Source organism: Triturus cristatus, chromosome 8, assembly GCF_964204655.1.
Source record: "Triturus cristatus chromosome 8, aTriCri1.1, whole genome shotgun sequence".
Lineage (NCBI taxonomy): Eukaryota > Metazoa > Chordata > Amphibia > Caudata > Salamandridae > Triturus > Triturus cristatus.
In genome coordinates, this window is record NC_140591.1 from 978,649,324 (window position 1) to 978,670,571 (window position 21,248).

A 21,248-nucleotide genomic window follows, 5' to 3' on the forward strand; every position below is an offset into this window, starting at 1 on the left:
TTCTCTATGAATCTATCCCATTTGACATAACGCATGTTATTCGATACGACAATGTCCAGGGTTGTTTTCTCCCCCCCAATTTTAGGTACTCTAGGGCTATTTGGCGATTGTAGTTCCAAACACAGGGGATTGTGGTCACTTTCATCCCGTGGGATTATGGACATGTCGTTCAGTCTGTTCCAGACTCTAATATCCACCAGGAAATAATCAATACGACTAGAAAACCTGCCATTATCAAACGTATTTGCGCCCTGGCGATCTGACTGGGTGCGCCCATTAGTGGCTCTGAGCCCTCTTTCCAGACAGAGTGCTTTAAATTGAATGGCTGCGGCTGACCATCTCTTTACTGGGGGGAGATCCAACTGGGGAATACCCCACCTATTATCCTCTTCAACAGCAAGAAACTGATCCTCAGGGCCAAGGGGCTCAAAGGTCGTATTGAAATCTCCTCCTACGATTATTATCATTTCAGGCGGGAGCGCTGCGAGTTGGTAATCCAAAACAGATGTCACATCAGACAAGGTTCCTTCAACCATCCCTCGAGCATAAGTGTTGAAGATAGCCATACCCTGGTCATTAGGCCAGATGAGATTTAAAGATAAAATATCTTTGGATGGAAGGCTAGGTTGATTAATCTTACAACATAATGATTGACGTACCCAGATTATTAAACCACCAGATGGTCGACCTTTTGCTTTTTTGGTAGCAGGTATGTAAAAATTGAGAAATCCAGTACGAAAGACTGGAACCAGGGACCATGATTCCTGGAATAAAATTATATCAAATTGATCAACAAAGCTGCACCATTCAGTAGAATGCAGCTTGCTGGCTATACCTGCAAGGTTCCAGGATAGAATAGTCAATCCTGAATCGATTGCAGGAAGGCAAGAAGGATCTTTAATCAATGAGCCTTGTGTCTCACCAACTGTCCTACCCACATGGTCAATATTAGTGCATAACAAACCTGGTGAGACATTTACTAATGCATCGGGTACTAAACTCGCACCTCCAGGATTATTAGGGAATGTTGGGCCCTGTGATTCAATTGTGTCAGCCTGAATTTCTCCATGGTTACCCACTGCCCCAATTTCTCTAGAGCTGACAAGAGTTGTAGAGGCGGTCACAGTATTGAACAATGCTATATTCATGTTTGAATATTCATAAGCAGGCCCATTAAAAATATTTTTGATTTTGCTGTGTTGCTATAAGTGCTAGGCGTGCAAGAGCTGGTGCTCACAGAGGATGACTCACAGCAGGAAAACACTTGGTGTGAGTCCCAAACTTCTGTATGTTACAGCCTATAGACTCCCACACTCAGTGACTGCTTACCGAACGTAGGAAAGGTATACTTGGTGAAGAAGTCCCTGCGAGACTATCAAACTTACCCTTCTATTTAACTCTGTCAGTCAGCCATTACTATATTTGTATCATTCGTGTTTATTGGCTGATCGTACAACGCTCCAATAATGTTAAGTCAGGCCGTGCTAAAAAAAATACCTAAGTAAAAATAACCTTTCCCCTTTGACCTTTCCCCATTGAGGTAACAATAGATGTCCACAAACACCAACAGCTGAATCTGTCCGTCTGTATTTCATGGTCTGAAGTAATGTCTATGGAAGACAGACTCAGGTATTCCGTCAGGATAGTTCTGCTGAAATGTAATGGGGGGGGGGAGGGGGGGGGAGCAGGGGGGCAGGCACTTCAGTACTTTGAACAAGCGAGCCATAGAGAGAACAGTACAGTGCTGGAAATGTGTTAATTCATGCGTTTTTTTGTTTTCTTTTATAATCCGTTTATAAAATTCATAAAAACATAGGTCTCTAAGGCTGTTAACCCTGTCATAATATCTCCTCCTTAGCGCCCCAGTTGTTTCTATACTGTCTTTGGTCCAGTAGTAGGACTGGCCTTAAGTGTGTCAACGCATGTTCTACAATAGCTAATTAAAGTGCCCTTGCCACTGCCCCTTAGTAGTGTCAATGTGGTAGTCACTGCTAGCGCATTTGGAAAAGAGGGACTATAATGGGACCCGCTGTATGCTGTGACATGGCCGTCTGCCATCACTGGCTGTTAGTCTTTTGTGGAAATAACTGGTACTACTCCAAGCCAATTTCTAAGGGCCGTGCTTGTGGTAATCACACTGAGATGAGCAAGCGTCAGTGCTTTAAATGGGCCGGTACTCACCGGTACTGAGTACCGGCACTTCTGAATTTTCTGGCCCTCAGTACCGGCACTTCTCATTCGGCAGGGAGAGTACCGGTACCCTAGTAGATGGCACTGCAGGCTCCGGTTATTTATCTCCTCTAGCACAGGGCAGATGCCGCTCTGCTTCTCAGGAGCTTGTAAGAACGCCAAGCCTCATGCTGAGTCCCTGCTGGAGATTCCAGCAGCGCCCATGTGAAAGGCCTGGGCCTGCAGGGGGCAGAGGGCTTACCATGCGTCAAGTTGTGACTAACAGTGCTGGGTCTAGACAGACCCTTCACTGTCGATCATGTGCCCGAGGACTATTCTGCTGAAAGTGCTTTAGCCTCCCCCCGCCCCTCTCCACCAGGTGTGTAAATGGGTTGGGACGGGCAGTCAGTCAGGATATTGATTGCACTGGCCATTCTAAAGCAGTGACAGCCCAACAAAATCCTCTGCCTTCGCCAAAGCCGGTTTTCTTTTCATCTTTTTGTTCAGGACAGGAGCTGCTTCTCTTTGTGGATGGAAGGAGTAGGGATGAATGTAAAGACGTGAGGTGGTTGAGTTTTGAAATCATGAATCGTCTCAGAAATTGTATTTTAACACACATTTCTGTAAAGTCAAATCTGGTGCATTTCTTAACTTTAATTTTCCAGACGGCAAATTTAGGGGATGAGTGCAGCATGGAGGGGTGAACAGGAGACAAGTACGGAATAACCAGGGAGAAAATGTAAGACTTGTGGAGAGTAAGCAAAAGAGGAGCAGAACTAGTGAGAAGTGTATAGGCTGGGTGAAGATTAGAGGCAAGTGGAGATAAAAGGGAGAGAATCAGGACACTCAGTAGATTTTAGAGGGAATGTGGAGAGATAGAGCGTGTGCGTGTGTGTGCACGCTTGAGTGCATATAGTATTGTGCCACATAACAGCATGGCATTAAGAAGCAGCAAGTATTACAGAACGATAAACTGTTAACATATGATCCTTTTTGGGTTTCATTTTGTGTAATGAGTTAACCTGTTTTGGTTACATAAACACATTTCTCATGTGTTTTTCATAGTTGCTGCAACTGATATAGAAGTCATTATGTATCGTCATATGTTGCCCTAAGCCCCGCCCCCTAGCCCCACCCACTCACCACGCCTCTAGCTCATATTAATGAGTACCTGCACTTATTTTTTCCCATTTAAAGCACTGGCAAGCGTGCATCGTTCGCTCTTACCACAGGGCCTGTATAGGATACGGTGCTGTAAGAATGGACGTACGCTGCATGTCTCTACCAAACCTGATCGTTACTGACTCCCGGAGGTCTAATTCAATCAGTTTATAAGGCAGCTGCACCAAACCATATCAAAAGACACATTGGCTACTGAAAAAAAAGTTGGTTTTGAGCCGCATTTGGTGGGGCTGCCCTACATGGAAACCAATCTGTAACTTATATTTAATAAAGTTTCTCCTCGGCTACGTCTGGTACATCACAACACACTATGATTGTGAGATTGGCCAATTTTCAGTAGAGGTGGGCAAGCCAGAGGGTTCACGCGGAGAGCTGAGAGCTGAGACAGAGCCGAGACTGGAGTCGCAGTTGGCTCTAAAAGCCGAATCATTGGAAGAATTGTCATCTGATTCCTACCACAAAATGTTACGTAATATAACTGTACCAACTAGATATCCCGTAAAAATGAGCCTAGACTCTTTAAAAATGAAAAGCTCATTCCCAACACCTTTCATATGCTGCTTAAGTTCATTATATGGGGAAGGCTGAGCATTCACCATCACAAATATCATGGACATCCATCAGGGCCATCTTACTTACAAGCCTTTTCTGAGGAAATGCCTATTTCAGACTCCAGACCACCCTTGCCAGTCGAAGGCCTTGACTTTGAGCTCTCAGCATGTGAACCTTTTCTAATTGTAGTCAGAGCACAAATTCGTTTTATTTGTGAGTCGTGTTTGGGTTTTATATTTGGAGTTTGGATATAACTCCCACGTTGCTTGGCATCCACTTGGGAGTGCTTCAAGTGCCGTAACAGGAGAGCAAGCAAGGGTTGATGGATCAGAAGGCTGCTGCCACTGGTCAATGTGGTTCCATTGTGTCTCCATATCCTTATGAGACCAGGATCAAAGGCCACTAGGAGCAGATGAGGTTTCAATCCTATGTTTCTTCTCTGGGCGTCTTGGCTGGCCTTCTTCATGATGTTCATCCTCATGGTTCTTCTTTTACCATGTCTCCTCTTTTGGCTTGCAGCATCAACAATGTGAAACCCAAAACTCATGCACTGGCCACTTATGCTACTACTATCAAGAATCCTTCCTCCAAACATCATACATTTATTTATATATAGGTCATGATATTTCCCTTATATAGCTTTGAACTGACATTCCTAATCCTTTTGTGTTTAGGTTTCAACAGCAAAGTAACTTTATTCAATGTATATTTTAAGAACTTCTTCCTTGCGCATCCATCTGTGTTGTATTTTATTCCCGGTCCTCGGACAAATCTCAGCATATCCATACAGGCTTCTTGTGGATGTGGCTCAACATATTGGACTCATACGCTCAATGACCATCGGCTGCATCCTCTGATTCATCCCAAAAAAGTGCATTTATTTCCAGAAACAGATCACTCCACTTTAACCTTTGTTTTTTTCAGTGAATTTCTGTGGTTTTGTTTACTTACGGTAATATCTTATCATGGTACATCTGCGACGAAACCCCCGCAATGCAGTGTCTTTGGCCGTGTGTGACAGGGCGTTGCCTGCTACACCGACAACAACCCCCGCAGGCAGCCAACCCCCCCGCCACGCATGACTGACCTGCAGTCCGGCCCTTCACCCAACCCCCTACTGGTGGCCAAATCCTGCCACAAGACCACCTCATGGACGAAACGCGTTACGTTCCCACTGGGTGTCTTCAATAAACTTTCTTCACCGGCTGTTCAAGAGTGGCTGACCTGATCCTTTCTGGTTCAAACTCTGAAGTTAATATAAATAATATGAAATACAATGTAATGTCTTCATAACATACTTAATAAAGTGTGGAATTACATTGCAGTTCAACAGGCTGTAACAGAAAGGAAGGACCACCATAGGATAAGGTACAGAGTTTTGTGAATCAGGCTATTAAACTTTTATGGACAGTGCATTGCACAAAGTACTTTCCACAAACTGATACAACGTAAGAATCTTAAGAATGTCCTGACTCGACTAGGTAAATTAGCACAGGCCTCACTTAATAAGTGAAAATAACCTACAGTAAGAACATACTTGGTATCTGGGTTTAATCTCTAGCCGACCTCCTTATTGTGGAGCATAAACAATGTATATACCGCTGATGTCCCATCTACTGGGCCATAGCGAGGAGCCCACAGCTGCAGATCATTAGTTTATGAGACTATTTAAAAAGAAATATACCGGTTAAATGTTGTTGTTAGGGCAGACCAACCAATTTGTACTGATGCTTTTGACTTACATATTTTAGTATATATCATAAACTTTGATCTTATTAATATCTAGGTCTGGGTAACTCAGTATCTGCATTTGAGCCTCTTTGTTGTGGTCGATAGCATTGAGACAGCTATCACTGTTATGCCACTTTCCCTAGTGACGTGGTGTGACTGCCTTAGCGCTGTCTTCAGAACTTGTTTTCTCTGTTAGTAAATTGTTCCTCTTACCCACCACAATATGAGTTGGTTATAAACCATATCTTACCGTTTAGTGCTAGGCACACTATCCCCTTAGATAGGAGAACAAGTCAATTGGGGTTTAGTAAAGAGGACCATTGTTCGTACTTCTCCTTATTTTGTGCCGTCACCATTCTCTTAACAATTTTATTGACTGCCATAATACGTCCTCCTATAGCGGATGCGTTCTTATTTCAGTTTCTTGTGCTTTCTTTCTGACGTGTTGTTTAATGTCACATCAAAACTAAGGGGGTCATTCTGATGGCGGAAGGACCGTCGGACCGGCGGTCCTTTCACCATCACTGAGCATTTTACCCACCGCCAAATTAGGATGGCGGTGGGCATCACGGCAAAGTCCGCCTGCCACCAAAGTCCGTCCGCCGCCTTTCATCCGGAGGCAATCGCACCGATTGCCTGGCGGAAGGAAAAGGGCCACTAATATGGTGGTGTTGCATAGCAGGCACTATTAGGATGTGTCCTGGAAGAGGCCTTTCCAAGGCGCTGATGCCGCCATGGAAAGGCTAGTGGGGATTGGGTTTGGGTGCCCGTTGCGGGCCCCCTCTGTGTGGGGGAGGGTGTATGTGCATTGGGTACCCTACATTTCCATGCACAAGGTGCCTGGCACCGCGTGGTGCCTGCCACGTTGTGCATGGAAATCCACATCGTGGCATTTTGGCATTGCGAACGGTGCTGCAGCCAGAAGCACTGTCCGCAATGATCAGGGCCCTGGATGCGCCTGCCATAGTGGCGGGCACATCCTAATACACTGATAAATAATGACTGATGTCCGCCCGCCATCCTAAGGAGCCCCTACATTTCTTTACATCTGTAATTGTTTGTGAATATTTCTGGCAGAAAAACAGCTCCGTACCTTTTCAGTCTGATCTAGAATTACATTATGTATCAATCAACTGTTTAATAAATGTTGGGAAATTACTTGACAATATTGTGTCACAGGATACATTTTCTATATCCCTACATAACCATTACCATGAAATAAAAAGATGCCGCCTTGGAAATCAATACAATTGAAATAGAATGCTAGTATTTTTTCCACCGAAACTATCTACAAGGGATCAGACACAGGCTATCCAAATAGGCAGTTCCTTAAAATTAATGTTGTCCTCACTCTTGTAGATAGAAAAGTGGATCCACCCTAAAAGAGGAAGGTGGTAAACATATGACTAGAAGGACAACGATGCCATGGCTCAGAGATCCTCATGTACAATGCAAGGCCAGGCAGTTACAGTACTGTTGCTGCACCAAACCCCTACTGGTTCACACTGAAGAAACAGATCACGGCCATCTTTTCCCAGACTTTCCCAAAGAGCGAAAAGTCCAGGATTGATTGGGTGGTAGTGGGCAAGTTCACACACCAGGCCTGTCACTATACATGTCTGCAGACTACTCCACAGCATACTGGGTCATATGTACCATTTTCTGGCAGTGTGTACGCACGCACTTGTGATATCATCTGGCCAGCTGTTTGCGCTGGTCCTGATGTTTTGATATGGGAGAGTGTAGAAAGGTTTGTGGGAAAGAGTAACTGAATTTCTACCTTATCAATATTCATGAGGCAGAATTATTTATTCAGACGCTTCCAGATTCTGAGCTGGAGAGCTCCAAAGGTGATCCCGCATATGGTTTTGCAAAATGGACAACAGGGGTGGATGGAGCAGCCAGTTGGACGCCTTCTACCATCCGCAGCGGTCACAGTAGGCAATCGCAGAGTGGAAGCTATCCAACAAGGTCAGCCTCCGTTGTGCAGATGGTTGCTGTCTGATAAGCGCAGTCAGTCACCATTTCATACTCTGTGACTGCACGAGCAATCACATTGCATCACAGTCGCTTGTGAATCAAATGAAAGGCTTCTTAGCCGCCTCCTTTTTCTTGCAATTCGCAAGGATATGAATTGTACCTTAATACGTTGCATTTTATTTTCGTAAATGCACAGCCTGCCAGCCCGCCATGTCTGCTTGTTGAGGCGGAAAATTCATTTCATATTTTGGGAAATTGTTTTGTCGTGCAGGAAGCTACCGCGACGTCGCCATTGGATGAGGAGTGTTCTGAAGGCGCCAGCCTCCAGTGAAGCGTGCATGGCATGTTAATCCGGGACGGGCTCCCGATGCAACATTTTATTGTTGCATCGCAGTCACTCATTCATGCGGATCTCAGTGGGGGTGGAGAGACGAGCTGAGCTGTTTCTCCTTTAATATACAGTCGTCCGTTGTAAAAGTGAGGGGTCAAATTCTGCCACATTTTGGGAACGCACAGTGCGCAATCTTCTGATGTTGCAACGTCGTTCTTTTCGCGTGCAGTTCGTTATGGCCGACTAGGCCGGGTCTGTTTTGTTGTTGCATGGGCTGCCCTGTATCCGTTACGGATTTACTCTGAATTTATACACGCCATAATATAATACACCTCAAAGCTCGAAGATGCTTGTTAGTAAATGCGCGGTTTTTCATTTGAAGTCAAAGGCAGCAAGTTAGGTGCGTGCATAAAATGACGCAGAACGCGCATTTCCCGGTACTAATGACGTAGTAGTGTACTGTCATTTACAGGCAACATATTTTCCCTTGGAATGGCCACTAACTTTGCACCGTCAAGCCGTTTTACTGATACAACTAAATACCACACAACCACATTGATTGGGAATTGGATTTCAGCGATTATTTGCGCATCACCAATTAAAGTGTCTTGTTTGTTTTGATCCTATTTCCAACATATTTCGGAGATACAAGAATGTGCTTCATCTGCTCTTTTCTAACTGCTGATATATTTTGAAATATTTCTAGAGTTCATGTAACGTTTTTAAATTCTGTATTGTGTTGAAAAAATAGGACATCCTACGGTCTTTTCTATCATGTTCGCTTTACTCCAGCCAGACTGTCCCCTAGTGAACTTTACAAAATCTTCTGATTTTGCAGTCAGAGAAAGTAAAGACCAATTTCTATGTTAAAAGAATAATCAGTCATTTGTCAGAAGAAACAGCCTGACTTTTGACCTATGCCTGAACCAGTTGCGTAACAAAACGTGAGGGGGCCCCTCTGCAAGTAATGCTGAAGGAGCCCCTCTCATTCACATCAGTAGGCGCTGAGGGGGCCCCCTCCAGTATGTGTGAGCCTGGGGCCCTCCCTGCACTGGCTGCCAGGGGCCTTTGTTATACCCCTGGCTTGAACACACGGCAAATGAAATAAGAAAAACAAGCATTTACAATGCAATGGTCTCGGCAATATTATAGGTAGAGCTATTGGTATTGCTCATTTTTTTTTTCATTTTTGATTCCCTAAATAAATGGCATTGTCATTTCTATTGGCATTAGCTTTTTTTGTTGCATATGTGATACCTATTGCATTAGCAGAGAGAGAGTGAGGTAGTGAGATAGAGAGAGTGAGGTAGTGAGAGAGAGTGAGGTAGTGAGAGAGAGTGAGGTAGATAGAGAGTGAGGTAGATAGAGAGTGGGGGATGGGGAAAGAGGTCCATGCAGGAACGAAGAAGCATCTGTGGAGCCAGGACAGGGAAAAAGTAGTATCTGTGAAGACAGGGTAGGGAAAGGGGCATCTGTGGAACCAGGGTAGGGAAAGGGGCATTTGTGGGGGTAGGAAAAGGGGCATTTGTGGGGGTAGGAAAAGGGGCATTTGTGGAGCTAGGGTAGGGAAAGGGGCATTTGTGGAGCTAAGGGGCATCTGTGGAGTCAGGGTATGGAAAGGGGCATCAGTGGAACCAGGAACGGGGGCTCTGGGGGGCCAGGCTAGGGAAAGGGGCATCTGTGGAGCCAGGGTAGGGTATTTGTGGAGCCAGGGTAGGGAAAGGGGCCTCTGTGCAGTCAGTTCTCTGTTGGACCGGTCAGAGGGATGGAGCCTCCTAGAGATAGAGGCATGGCACGGGTCACTCACAGAGACAGAGGCAGGCTGTGCCGGAGTCCATTCATTTTGTTTCTCCACCCACAATATGTAGTGAACCTGGCTGCATTTTCGAGTCTCGTGACCTGGATATTTGTATTTGAGCTCTGAGTTATTGAATTCATAAATAAATGTATACAATTTAGACAGCGTTTTTTGCGGATTTCCCTGTATATGTGGATCTCTGAATCCCACAAGTCTGTGTTCTACGTGTTTGCAAGACTACTACTCCTACTACACACACACACACACACACACACACACACACACACACACACACACACACACACACACACAGAAATGCATAACATAACACAGATTCTTCACACCCAAAGTTGCACACAAATAATACAAAGCCATATGTATGTACAACACACAAAACACACATGCACACATAACACACACAATACACCTTACTCGCAAAGCAGTGACGCACAATGACACCACTTATACACCATACAAACACCACATATCACTTACACATACAAAAACATAGAAACACACATTTACGCACATCCAATGGTCTCAAGATGTAGTACTTGTTATCGACAATTTAGCGAGAGAAGACACACGCACTGCATTCGCATCAGAAGAATCACAAGCCAAAATAACAGAGAGCAATAAACAACATCATTCTTTTCGTTTGGAGTTTTTTGTATATTAAAAGTATTATGTGAATTGAGTCTTTTTTATTCGGTTTCTTTCGCCTTGTCGATGCATTCTTTGCATGTTTCTGCAACACTGTTTGATTAAAAGTGTCCCTTTTTATTTTCTGAGCACATCTGGTCTTCAGGTAAGGCAGAGAGACTATCGCTTCCTCCGACGCCGCCTGAATGTGCTGCGCCTACCCTCGTCACAAAAGGCGTAGGCGCAGCAGAGTGGAGTCTATGCAACCGGGCCTTTTTAAACAGTCAGCATAGTTATGGTAAAACTACATTATGCTCAGGCTCCAGTCCCGAGGTTAGGAAAGTGGGCGAAGTTTCTGCGATTTTTACAAAACGGCTGCAGCGCGTGCCCTTGGTAGAGATGTTTGCGCATAAGAGAGTCCCAGAAAGCGTATCTGTTTGAGATCATGGGTTTATAATTCAGTTGTAATACTCTAATTCATGTAAGATATATACCCTGCGATGCCATTGGCACCACTGTACTGGAGCGATCCACCGCCGTGTCGAATGGGGGTTACCGACAAACGCTGCGTTTTTGTCTCATTCGTGCAACCGCCCATGTAAGAAAAACCAACACTTCGGGCGAACTGTCGCTGTTAAGTTGGTAATTGTAATTCGTTCTCAAGCAGGATAAACGAGTGTTAACAATATAGAATACGATTACAAACAAGATGGCTTACCTTACTCCTGCACAACAGCAAGAAGATCCTCACGGCCAGACAACAGCAAAAAAATGGCAGATGGAAGCTCCGAAACTTTTTCGGATTCGGGGGCGTGTTCCTGCTGTTCGAAAAAGGGTGTGGCTAAAAAGTGGAAAGGACAGCAAGGAACACGCCCCCGAATCTGAAAAAGACGGAGCCTATTTGGAGGAACGGCTCTCTCCTCCAATGGCTTGCCTCCGTTTAGGAAGCCAGCCAATGGAGGAGAAGCAAAAAGAGAGGCGGGCTAAATAGCCACTCTAGGAAACATTAAATCTCCGACTTCCGGTTCTGCCTTCGGCAGACCGGATAGTCCTCGACCTAAAAATGTGAAGTCCTCTTCATTCCTTTCACCTTCTGAACTCCAGCATGGTTATTTTGGGGGTGCTGCAGGATCTCCAGCACCCCTACGCCCAGCGCCTATGCCATTACTAATGGCACATGACAATGAAAGCGCAGTGTTCCAAAAGTACTAGTAAAAATGGGAATACTCTACACAAACTTACTTTCTTCAGGCGGGTGGTGAGGGAGGGGGATGGAGGAAGACCCGAGCTCCCTCAGCAGGTATTTCTTGCAATTTACACTATCGAGCGTGGGGACTACTGATCTCGCTGTTAATTTTTATTTTTTGTCCCCACTGGAAAAAAACATTTTTACCCATGGATTAAGCCTTATCCTTACACCCCCAAGAAATAAAGGGGTGGTTTGTTCCCTTTCCCATTCTGGAAGAGGAGCTACTGCCAGGATAATTTCCAACCATTTCCAAGGTAGGTAAGGGTCTGACTTCAGTTTGAGAATGATCACCAATGAATCTTTGTTGGCTCTCACAAGATTACAAGGGAAATCACCCCCTCTAATGTCCACCTCCCACTCCTTGTCTGGAATGTGCTACTGCAGATTTCTCCACATTCTTGGCAGCTCCGCCGGCAGTTCTACCGGCTTCTAGCCTGCTGCTCATTTTAGCCGCAATGTGTAATATCCCTCCTGGCCACTTTATTTAAACCAGGTGACCATCATGGAATGCTGTTGCCCATAGTGCGTCATGCTTTACCATGGCATGATGGGCAATACATTGGTTCTAAATATTGTGGTCAATCAGGAGCTTTAAAACCACAATAGAGTATGTACAATTTCACTGTAAGACAGACACTCGCTGTTATGTTTCATTTTGTTATTGCAAGCATATGTCCACTGTGTTTAGGTGGTGGTAGGTTTTCTTTTCTCTGCTTGTGTTCTTTTAATTTATTTTTGTGTGTTTCTTTTACTGTAGGTGAGTCAGAGGGTCAGTACAAGAATGAGCCAGTGGATGCATGCGTGAGTGCAAAGATGAGTGACAGAGTGCATGTATGATGACATACTGAGTGCCTTAATCCATCAATGACAAAAAAGAACTTTTTGTTCATAAGGCAGAGCTATTGACATTGCCAATGCTTGTTTTTAAAGCAAATCATGCCCATTTAAGGTTGCATACGAACCCTAGTCTCATAAATATTAATGTGATAGGAATTTTTTAGACTCTCTGTGAATGGGCATTTTTTGCAAATGCATCAATCCACCTGCATTGGTGATAGCAGTGACGGGAGCTTGGTCTGTGCTGTCACTGCCATGCTCCCCTGGCGCCTCATGAGTCACCAGAGTTCGCATTGTGATGTATTCTCACCCACTCACAGAGCACCTCTGCAGTGGCTTAACGAAACTTGAAGGGGCCCCCCTGCAACGTAAGTGGAGGGGCCCCCTCTGAGCTCAATCAGGAGCTCTCAGGACGGAGTACTGTGTGGAAGAGGCCCCCTGGAGCTTGGGACCACCCCCCGCACCGCGGTGGATGCGGGGGCCTGTGTTACGCCCCTGCACCTCTGCCACATACTGTGTGCAAATATGGCGTGCTTCTCCATCACTTTCCTCCTGCTTCTCCTGGGAGCTTTAGCTGCATAACTCTCACTGCTACTTGCCACTAGGGTACTCTTCGGGACTGAGTTCTATGGGGCAGTGGGGCCCCTTAGGGACTGCAGTGCAGATAAACAGATGGACATGTTCATTGTGCAAAAAAAGAATAAACTGATATTCCTAGCAGGTCAGAAGGTTCCGTATTACAAACCGAAATTTGAATTGACATTAGTGGAGTACTTCAAGATAACAAGCGTAGTATGATGAATGGCATACATTACCCCCTGCTTTACATTATAAGGATAGTGGAACTCACCAATGACTTCCTTTATAATGTTTGGAAATTCAAGGTGACTTGCAATATCCATATCATGCACAGCAGGGGGTACTTTATCCCTTATAATACCTGCCCACATCATCACCTTTCATACAAACCACTTAATTCCTTGGTATGTAGCTTTTTTATATAAAAGTGAGAGCATGTTTGCAAATATGAAGTATAAAAATATAATCTCTAGTGCAAACTTACACGCATCAAAAAAGCTGTGAGTTTTTTGTTGCAAGAAGATATTAGGCAGCGTCATTTCTTTATAATAGGCGACTTGGTGCGTCACAAGTCACCTATTATAAAGAAATTATAGACAGGTTTTTATAGTGGGGTTGCAGAATCCCATGTGTTATATATGGGCTAATGCACCCTGACATACATTATAAGGGTATTGCAGGTCACAGAGAAGTTCCATGACCATATAGAGAGACAAGGCTGAAGGCCAGGTTCCTTGATAAGGTTTTGGAAGTCCGAGGTGACTTGGAACATCCTTATCATGCATGGCAGGGTGTAGTTTATTCCTTATAATACATGGTAGCTCTTTCATATGAGAGAGAGCATCTTTCCAAAAATGAAGGCTAAAAATAAAATCCCTAGTGCAAAATTAAACACATCTAAAAAGCTGTTAGATATTTGTTGCAAAAAGCTGTGAGAATCAGTTAAACACAAGCCAGTTTTTAAAAAAAAAACAGGTGTCTCTGTACACCAGTGATTTCCTTATTTATGTTTGGGACTTTACTGCAGATCTTGCTGACATTAGACACATGTTGGATGAATTTGCTTGGATTTCCGGCCTAAAGGTTTATTGGTCGAAGTCCTGTATTTTTCCTCTCATTGCTGCTTCTCCTTTACATCATTTGCATGTTCTTGATGGGAGATTAATGTAGCAAGATTAAGGGACCAACATTTTTCATTCAGCTCAAGACTTAAGTGATAGTAATCTAGGCCCAGCGATTTTTGTACCTCGCTGTCTTGAAAAATTATAGGACGCGAGGTGCTGGTTAAGATGTTAGTGCTTCTTCGTTTTCTATATTATGTCAATACCTTGCCTGTCCTTCTCCCTCGTTCCTTCTTTAAGGAGGGTTGGTGAATTGATCTGGGTGGTTGATTGACACAGAGTTGCTCTTTCCGCCTTGAAACTACCAGTGGAGGCAGAAGGCCTGGTCCTCCCAGATCTTGAGAGCTACGTTTTAGTGTCACAACTTCAATGGGTATCTTGTTGGCTATCTGGTCATAATGTTGCTTAAATTGGTTTATCCACTGGAAACCTTATGAACGAATTTCAATGTTGATTGATGTCCTTTGTCCTTCACATCAACCTTAATTATGATTGCCTTGTTTTGCTTGCAGTGGGCCGCAGGCTAACAAAGATTCAGTCCTTTTATGCATCAGTCATACCTCTTTTGGGCATCCCCACACGCACTGGTTGCTACGCCTTCAGCATATTTGTTACTGTTCCGATTTAGAATTATTTACGGTCAGTGACCTGTTCTTAGACTCTGCATTACTCAATTTCCCAACTTTGGTTTCAAAGCACAACTTGACCCCGGGTCAGTTTCTCATCTATGGATATCTTAAATGTACACTCTGTACATTATTCAGTATTAGGTCCCCTGAACCTCAGGCACATACAGTCATACAGATGTCATACACTAAGGAGGCGATGGAGCTCAATTAAATAAGCATTGGCATAGCCAATAGGTCTCGCCTTTGGGACCTTATAAGTGTTTAGCCATGCAACAGTTGCATAACAAAACACTTATAACGTCCCAAAAGCGAGACCTATTGGCTATGCCAATGCTTGTTTTAACTGCTGCAATCTATTGAAGCCTCACGGAGAACATCAAAGCGGCCGTGCGGCCGTGAAGGTGATCGCGATCAAACATCAAAGCGGCTGTGAAAGTGAAAGTAATCGCGGTCAAGCGCGACGCCCGTGCACATGCACTGTAGCTCTAGGCTGGCCTGGTAGCACTTTTTGGAGCCCTCACAAAATGTCTCGCCAGACCAGCGCATGCGCTGGGTCAGACGAGACCTAAAAAGGGCTACAAAAGGGCTTTATAAAGTCCATGTAAAACTCTAGGACTTCTCCTGGATTACATTATACAGTGCATGAGAGGGTGACATCGCAAGGCTTTGCACGACTCTGAGTGGCAAAGGGGTCTTTTGTACCCACACAAAATTTTGCATAATGCACAATTTAAATAAATTCAACTTGACATATTAAATAGGGCTTGCCAGACATCTCAACAGCTGCACAATATCTATTGCGATATTGAGGCACGATGCCCCAGGTACTGTGCTTTGGATGCAGAATTGGCACATACGCTGTGGTCATGCACCTCCCTTTCATTGTATTGATCGCGAGTGTAAGATATACTCTTTCGAGTCAGACCTGACTTTGCTTCTGGCTAACTAGAATATCACTATCAAAAAGTGTTGCTCTCCTGGCTTATCTCTGAGAGCACACATTCACACAGGGACACAAGGGTGGGCCTTCGGAAGCACCACATTGCACAAATTTGAGACTTCCTAATATAGGAGTTCAAATCTTTCACCAAGGATGATGTTCATCCTCCATAGATATTCCGCTCTAGTCGTTTATCATTATTTGCTAACATTTCATGTAACTGTGTTTTTCCTATATGATGTATAATAGTATTTTATAGGGGAGACTATTTACTGTTTGATGGTGAAATATGCTTTATCTCTTGTTTTTGTCGTATAATCCGACATTCCATTATCAATAACTTTATGCACTAGGGTTATGTTTCTACATAAGTTTCGGTCAGTAGTGCATACTTCGGCTGCCGGAGAGGGTGGTAGGGGTGGGCTTGTTCCTTTTTGTTTGTATCTGTTTCATTGTAGAACGCACAAAGTTATGATGATGTGAATTGCTCTATATTGTGCGACTGGTTTGGCCGCTTATAAATTATGCTATCCTATGATCATGACTTATGCTAATAAAAACCTTTTAAAAGAAAAACAGGATCAAAAGAGTGAATCAGTGTGTCAGCTGATTTGAAGAGTAAGGATATTCTTAGGGGTTTTGAGTTGGGTGATGGTGCTCCTTGACGCTTGAGATTACAACATGGATGGGTTTCCAGATTCGCATGCCGTTCTGAAAAACACATCAGGAAGAAACAGGCAAACCTTCTAACTGGAGGATGTGCCATACAACTGGGCAAGCTTCAAGAGTGTGGGGCGTGTATTTAACATGTACCGGGAGTCCAACAAACTAAATCAAATCAAAGATGAAGTGGTGGCAACCTTCTTTGACATTTATATCGATAGTATCCTGGATATCACTCTACTGAGTAAAGGGCTTCAATGACAACACTTTGCTATCAGAGCACTAAAAAATAACTCTGCAGCAGACTCATGTTCTGTTAAGGTTACAGTTCTTAGTGGCTTTTGTTCAAATTATTGCCCTGATCATGCAACTAGCCCGGGCAATATATCCGGCAAAACAACAATGAATGTGAAAGGGTATATGTAAGATGCTTCAATTGAGCCAGTCAGCCCACTTGGCTTTGCAGCTGCCATACAGCATCCTTGGATTGGGCCACACTGCTAACTTCCTGGAACATATTGTAGTCTATATTCATTATTCTGTGTGGCAAATGGCTACAAGAAGACTAGAATTGGCAGCCATAGTCCAAAATTCTCAACTGATAGTTTTTCCATATCACCATGGTTGCTCACAAAGCTAGAATGCCAACCTTTACCTCACTCCCAGTAACACTGTGCTGCTTATTCCCATAGCTCTAATGAGTGTATTTGCATGTTGCACTGGAAAGAAAAGAAAGCGGCTAATAGAGAGAAGGAAAAGGAAGATCAGTGGTTCCCTTTTGATGCTATGTGAGCTATTTTCATGAATGCATCAGCCACATGGCGCAATTAAGTTGGAGTCTCAAACTAGGTGGTGTAGAAAAAGTACCGGCCGATGTGCAACCGTATCTTCATATTTTGGGCCCATAGTCACTTTAGAATAGTGGCCACTATGAAATAATATTCTCATTAGGGCCTACTGAGTTATTTTTGTTGTATTTGAATTCTTTAATCCTTTGCTTTTCCAGAGTGCCTGTATAAAGGGATCTCATGATTAAACACTAAGAGATGGGAATTAAACTATGGAATGAAACATGCCCCACACCAGACAACAGAGAAACATATTTGTAAATTTAGTGCAGAAGAAAATATGACATGGATAGAGAGTAATAAAGAGATACAGCATTTCTAAGAAGAGAAGGAAGGCGAGAAAGTACGAGGGTGCGTGATAAGAATTCAAGACCAGGCATATTCGAGTAGAAGAGGAGAGTGAATGAGAAGGTTGATAGTGTGGACAAGAGTGATTGAACTAATGTGGGCCAATGGAAATAAATGCATTTGAGGAAACAATATGAAGCCAGTGAAGAGCACAATAAAGGAAAGTGGGAATAATTTGATTGCTTAAAATGGATGTTGAAAAGGAAGATATAATATGCCGGATGTCCTGGAGGGAGGTGCTGTACTCAAGCCCTGAACAAATGGAAAGGATGACACAAATTATTACTGAATAAGTAAGACAAAATGGAGGCATTGAATAACATTATTAACATGACGGCGACAAAAGATGACAAAAGAAGCTATATTTTTAGTAAACAAGGAAAAGTCACAGGTACCCTCAAAGTTATGGACACAATAGAAAAAAAGAAGGGTGTGGAATAACAGTAACAGATAGAGAAAGAGGGAGAGGGCTTGAATGGCATGTGAAGATGATATCCTCCATCTTTGAAAGGATAATGAAAAGAAAGCGGGCATTGAGTAGAAACAGGACAGGAAGACTAGGAACTCACATTAATACCTGTTGTTTATGCACTTGTTGTGTCACCAAACTAAAATTAGCATTGCAGATGTCGACGTTGGACTTGATCAGGAGCAAGAACATAGGCAAACGCAAAAAAAACTTCAGAAAGCAATTATAGACTCTACCATTTTCTACTCCTTCGGTGTATCACCTCCGGGCTCATCACCCTCTCAGGAAGAGTGGATATAGGTCCTCAGGGGAGACATGGTGCATCCATTACCCCTACGGAAGTAAGGAAAAATTACTACCATTACTTCCATTTTATTGGTAGGTCGGCACATCACACTCAGGTCTTCACATCTTCCAGGAAGGCTGCCTGCCGGAGCCTGAGAAATTGCAAAAGTTTTGTCCTGTTAGACAACTCTCTGCTTGGAGGGTGATTCATTATGTCTACAATCTCCAGACTATGAAACTCTGTTGTAACCAGCAACGAGGCTCTCTATCATAACAGTTTCTTAGGGACTAGGTCAGTAATTAGCACCAATTGTTGATACTCACATTTAAACCTCTTTTTCCGAATGGATGCACAGAGGATCAGCTAACGCCTGTCAAGTAATTTTGCTATAATGGATACTGAATCATGTTCTGCAGCTCTTACCTTTCGTCCCCATAGTTTATCATCAAAAAAAGCTTACTCAATCGGTGTCTGTTCTATTGCCTGTGATCCTCCATTTGTTCTCGCATCACCTTCTCCATTGCATGTCGCAGAGATTGATCCTTCGATACTAATTAAAGCCACTGCACTTGTATTTGCTCCCCTCTACATTATCCAATATCTCCTCCCTTGCCTTCAGTCGTGCAGTATTCTCAGTCATGCATTACTGAAAAATGTGTAGTTTCCTTAGGTCTAACCACTACTTTATTTCAGGCAACCTATAGCCCTACCAGCATCCTTATATGTTTGGGGTGACTATGTATTGGCTAAATGACTGCTTTGGTGTGGCCATGAGCCCAGTACCTCAGTGCCATAGCAAGGAGGGGGTGGCCCTTGGCGGCACGAGTTTTGGGAGTGGCGGCCTCCCTCCTGCTCTTACCTGCGGTCAAGGCTGGAATCATTCTCCAGCTACCCCCACCCCCCCGCTCTCACGCCACCGCGGGCTGGCAAAGGCTGGGAAGGCCTAGCTATGTCACTGCAGTACCTCTAAATTCTGCTGTGAGGGCAGAGTGTGATAATGTAGACCTTGCATGGGCTCAGGGCTCCAGTCAGGGCTCCAGTCGGTAGAGTGCTTTGTGGTGGCAGATTAAGACATACTTATCTGACATACAGACCCTTACTGTTGCACGCTTCCTCCTTTAGGTAGTTGCCTTGCAGCCATAATATTGGACTGCCACACACTGACCCATATGCGCACAGAGGTGTAAATTCTGGTAAATAACCCATAATCACACCGCAGTGAAGGTAGCACCTGTTATGTCGTGGGCCTAGGCCCACATGATGAACAATGACTGGCACAGACACCGTGGCTATCGTTAGCTAACTGGCCACGAGCACGTGCACTCGGGCCCCTTTATTCGCCGGGTCACCTGACTGGTGACGTCCGTGTTGGATGGGTGAGGGGGTGTGTGTGTGGGCCAGCCCTCGGGGGAGTGGCTGGCAGAAAACACTAGACTGTGTCCAGCAGGACACAACATTCCTCCCAAATTTTAATAAAACGAAAAACACCAAACAAAAGTCCAACCTATGTGAAGGAATGAGAAAAACAACTAAAATAATGGAAGTCCCACAGTTCAGAGATGTAGTTCGCAGGACACCGATGGACAGGTGCAGCTGGGAGCACCCGGACGTCTTTGCACATGTCCATACTTTAACCAGGTATATCTGGGGATGAACACGATGCTGCTGAAATCCGGACCTTCCAGCTTCGCTTCAGTTGAGGGATGGTCCACCTACGTGATGTTCATCGGTCCAGCGTACTCTTGCTGTGAGGCAATCGGTATCTTATTGTTCAACATGGGTGCATCAGGAGCGTATAGATGAGTCCACTGTAACACACCAGACGACTGCGTCGCTTGATCCTTTGACGACAGTCTTGGCCTTCTGTGACCTGTTGAGATTCTCGGTTGGATGGCCTGGGTACTTCCTGGAATCCATTGGTGGGGCACAGTATAGACCATCTCTCACGCTCTGGGAGGCCCCTTGGATGAGTTGCCCCGGGACTGCATATGGGCTCTGACTCTGGAGCCACTGCCTCGTCACTCGTGCAAACTTCAGGGGTGGATGTGTCTTGGCCAGAAACATGCTCTCGCTACCAGGATCAGGACATGCGCTGGTTCAACAGATGGTCACTGTATTTTCGGATCGTCGCTGGTTCTGGCAAATGGTGTGGGACTCCAGTTATTGTTCTTGACGCGCCAACGATGGCAGTGATGCACATGACAGATGATGGAGTGGCTGCCATGGGACGACTTGCACCACATCTGGTGATAGCTGGCAGTGAATAGGGATGACTGGCGAATCTATGCAGTCATGATACTCGTCGGACACTTGGTGCAGCTCTTCTGATTTTGCATTTGTGTAAGTAGAACAGGGATGCCCTTTTCTTTAAGCAGCCGGCGACAGGTGGATGACGGTCGCTATGAAGAATGATGTCACCCCACCCCAGTGGCTGTCGTATCTTAGAAGGTGCACTCAGGTGATCGTGCGAGTATTTGTTCTAGTCCCCTTTTGTTGATTCCCACTGTTCCCTTGTTGTCGTCCGTTTTCCTGGAATAGGACTTTCACTGTCCTATATCTCGCCACTCCTTATCTTCTCTAGAATGTGTCAACAGACCACGTAAATGCAGGTCGCTTCTTGCTGCAGTGGCATCTTGCTGCAATGACATCGTGTTGCAGTGGCATCGTGCTGCAAATGGCATCGTGTTGCAGTGGCATCTTGCTGCAATGGCATTGTGTTGCAGTGGCATCTTGCTGCAATGACATCGTGTTGCAGTGGCATCGTGTTGCAGTAGCGTCATGCTGCAATGGCATCGTGTTGCAGTAGCATCATGCTGCAAAGGCATCGTGTTGCAGTAGCATCATGCTGCAAAGGCATCGTGTTGCAGTAGCATCGTGCTGCACTGGCATCGTGT

General features: G+C 44.6%; 1 protein-coding gene and 1 pseudogene across 2 annotated transcripts in view; both read left to right on the top strand.

The window, feature by feature from the left end:
* LOC146805312 (T-cell immunomodulatory protein pseudogene) overlaps positions 1-17,195 on the top strand; it is a 32,189-nt pseudogene extending 14,994 nt beyond the window's left edge.
* The window catches only part of SH3KBP1 (SH3 domain containing kinase binding protein 1), a 1,226,118-nt gene that overhangs the window by 222,397 nt on the left and 982,473 nt on the right, over positions 1-21,248 (top strand). The window lies entirely within an intron of this gene.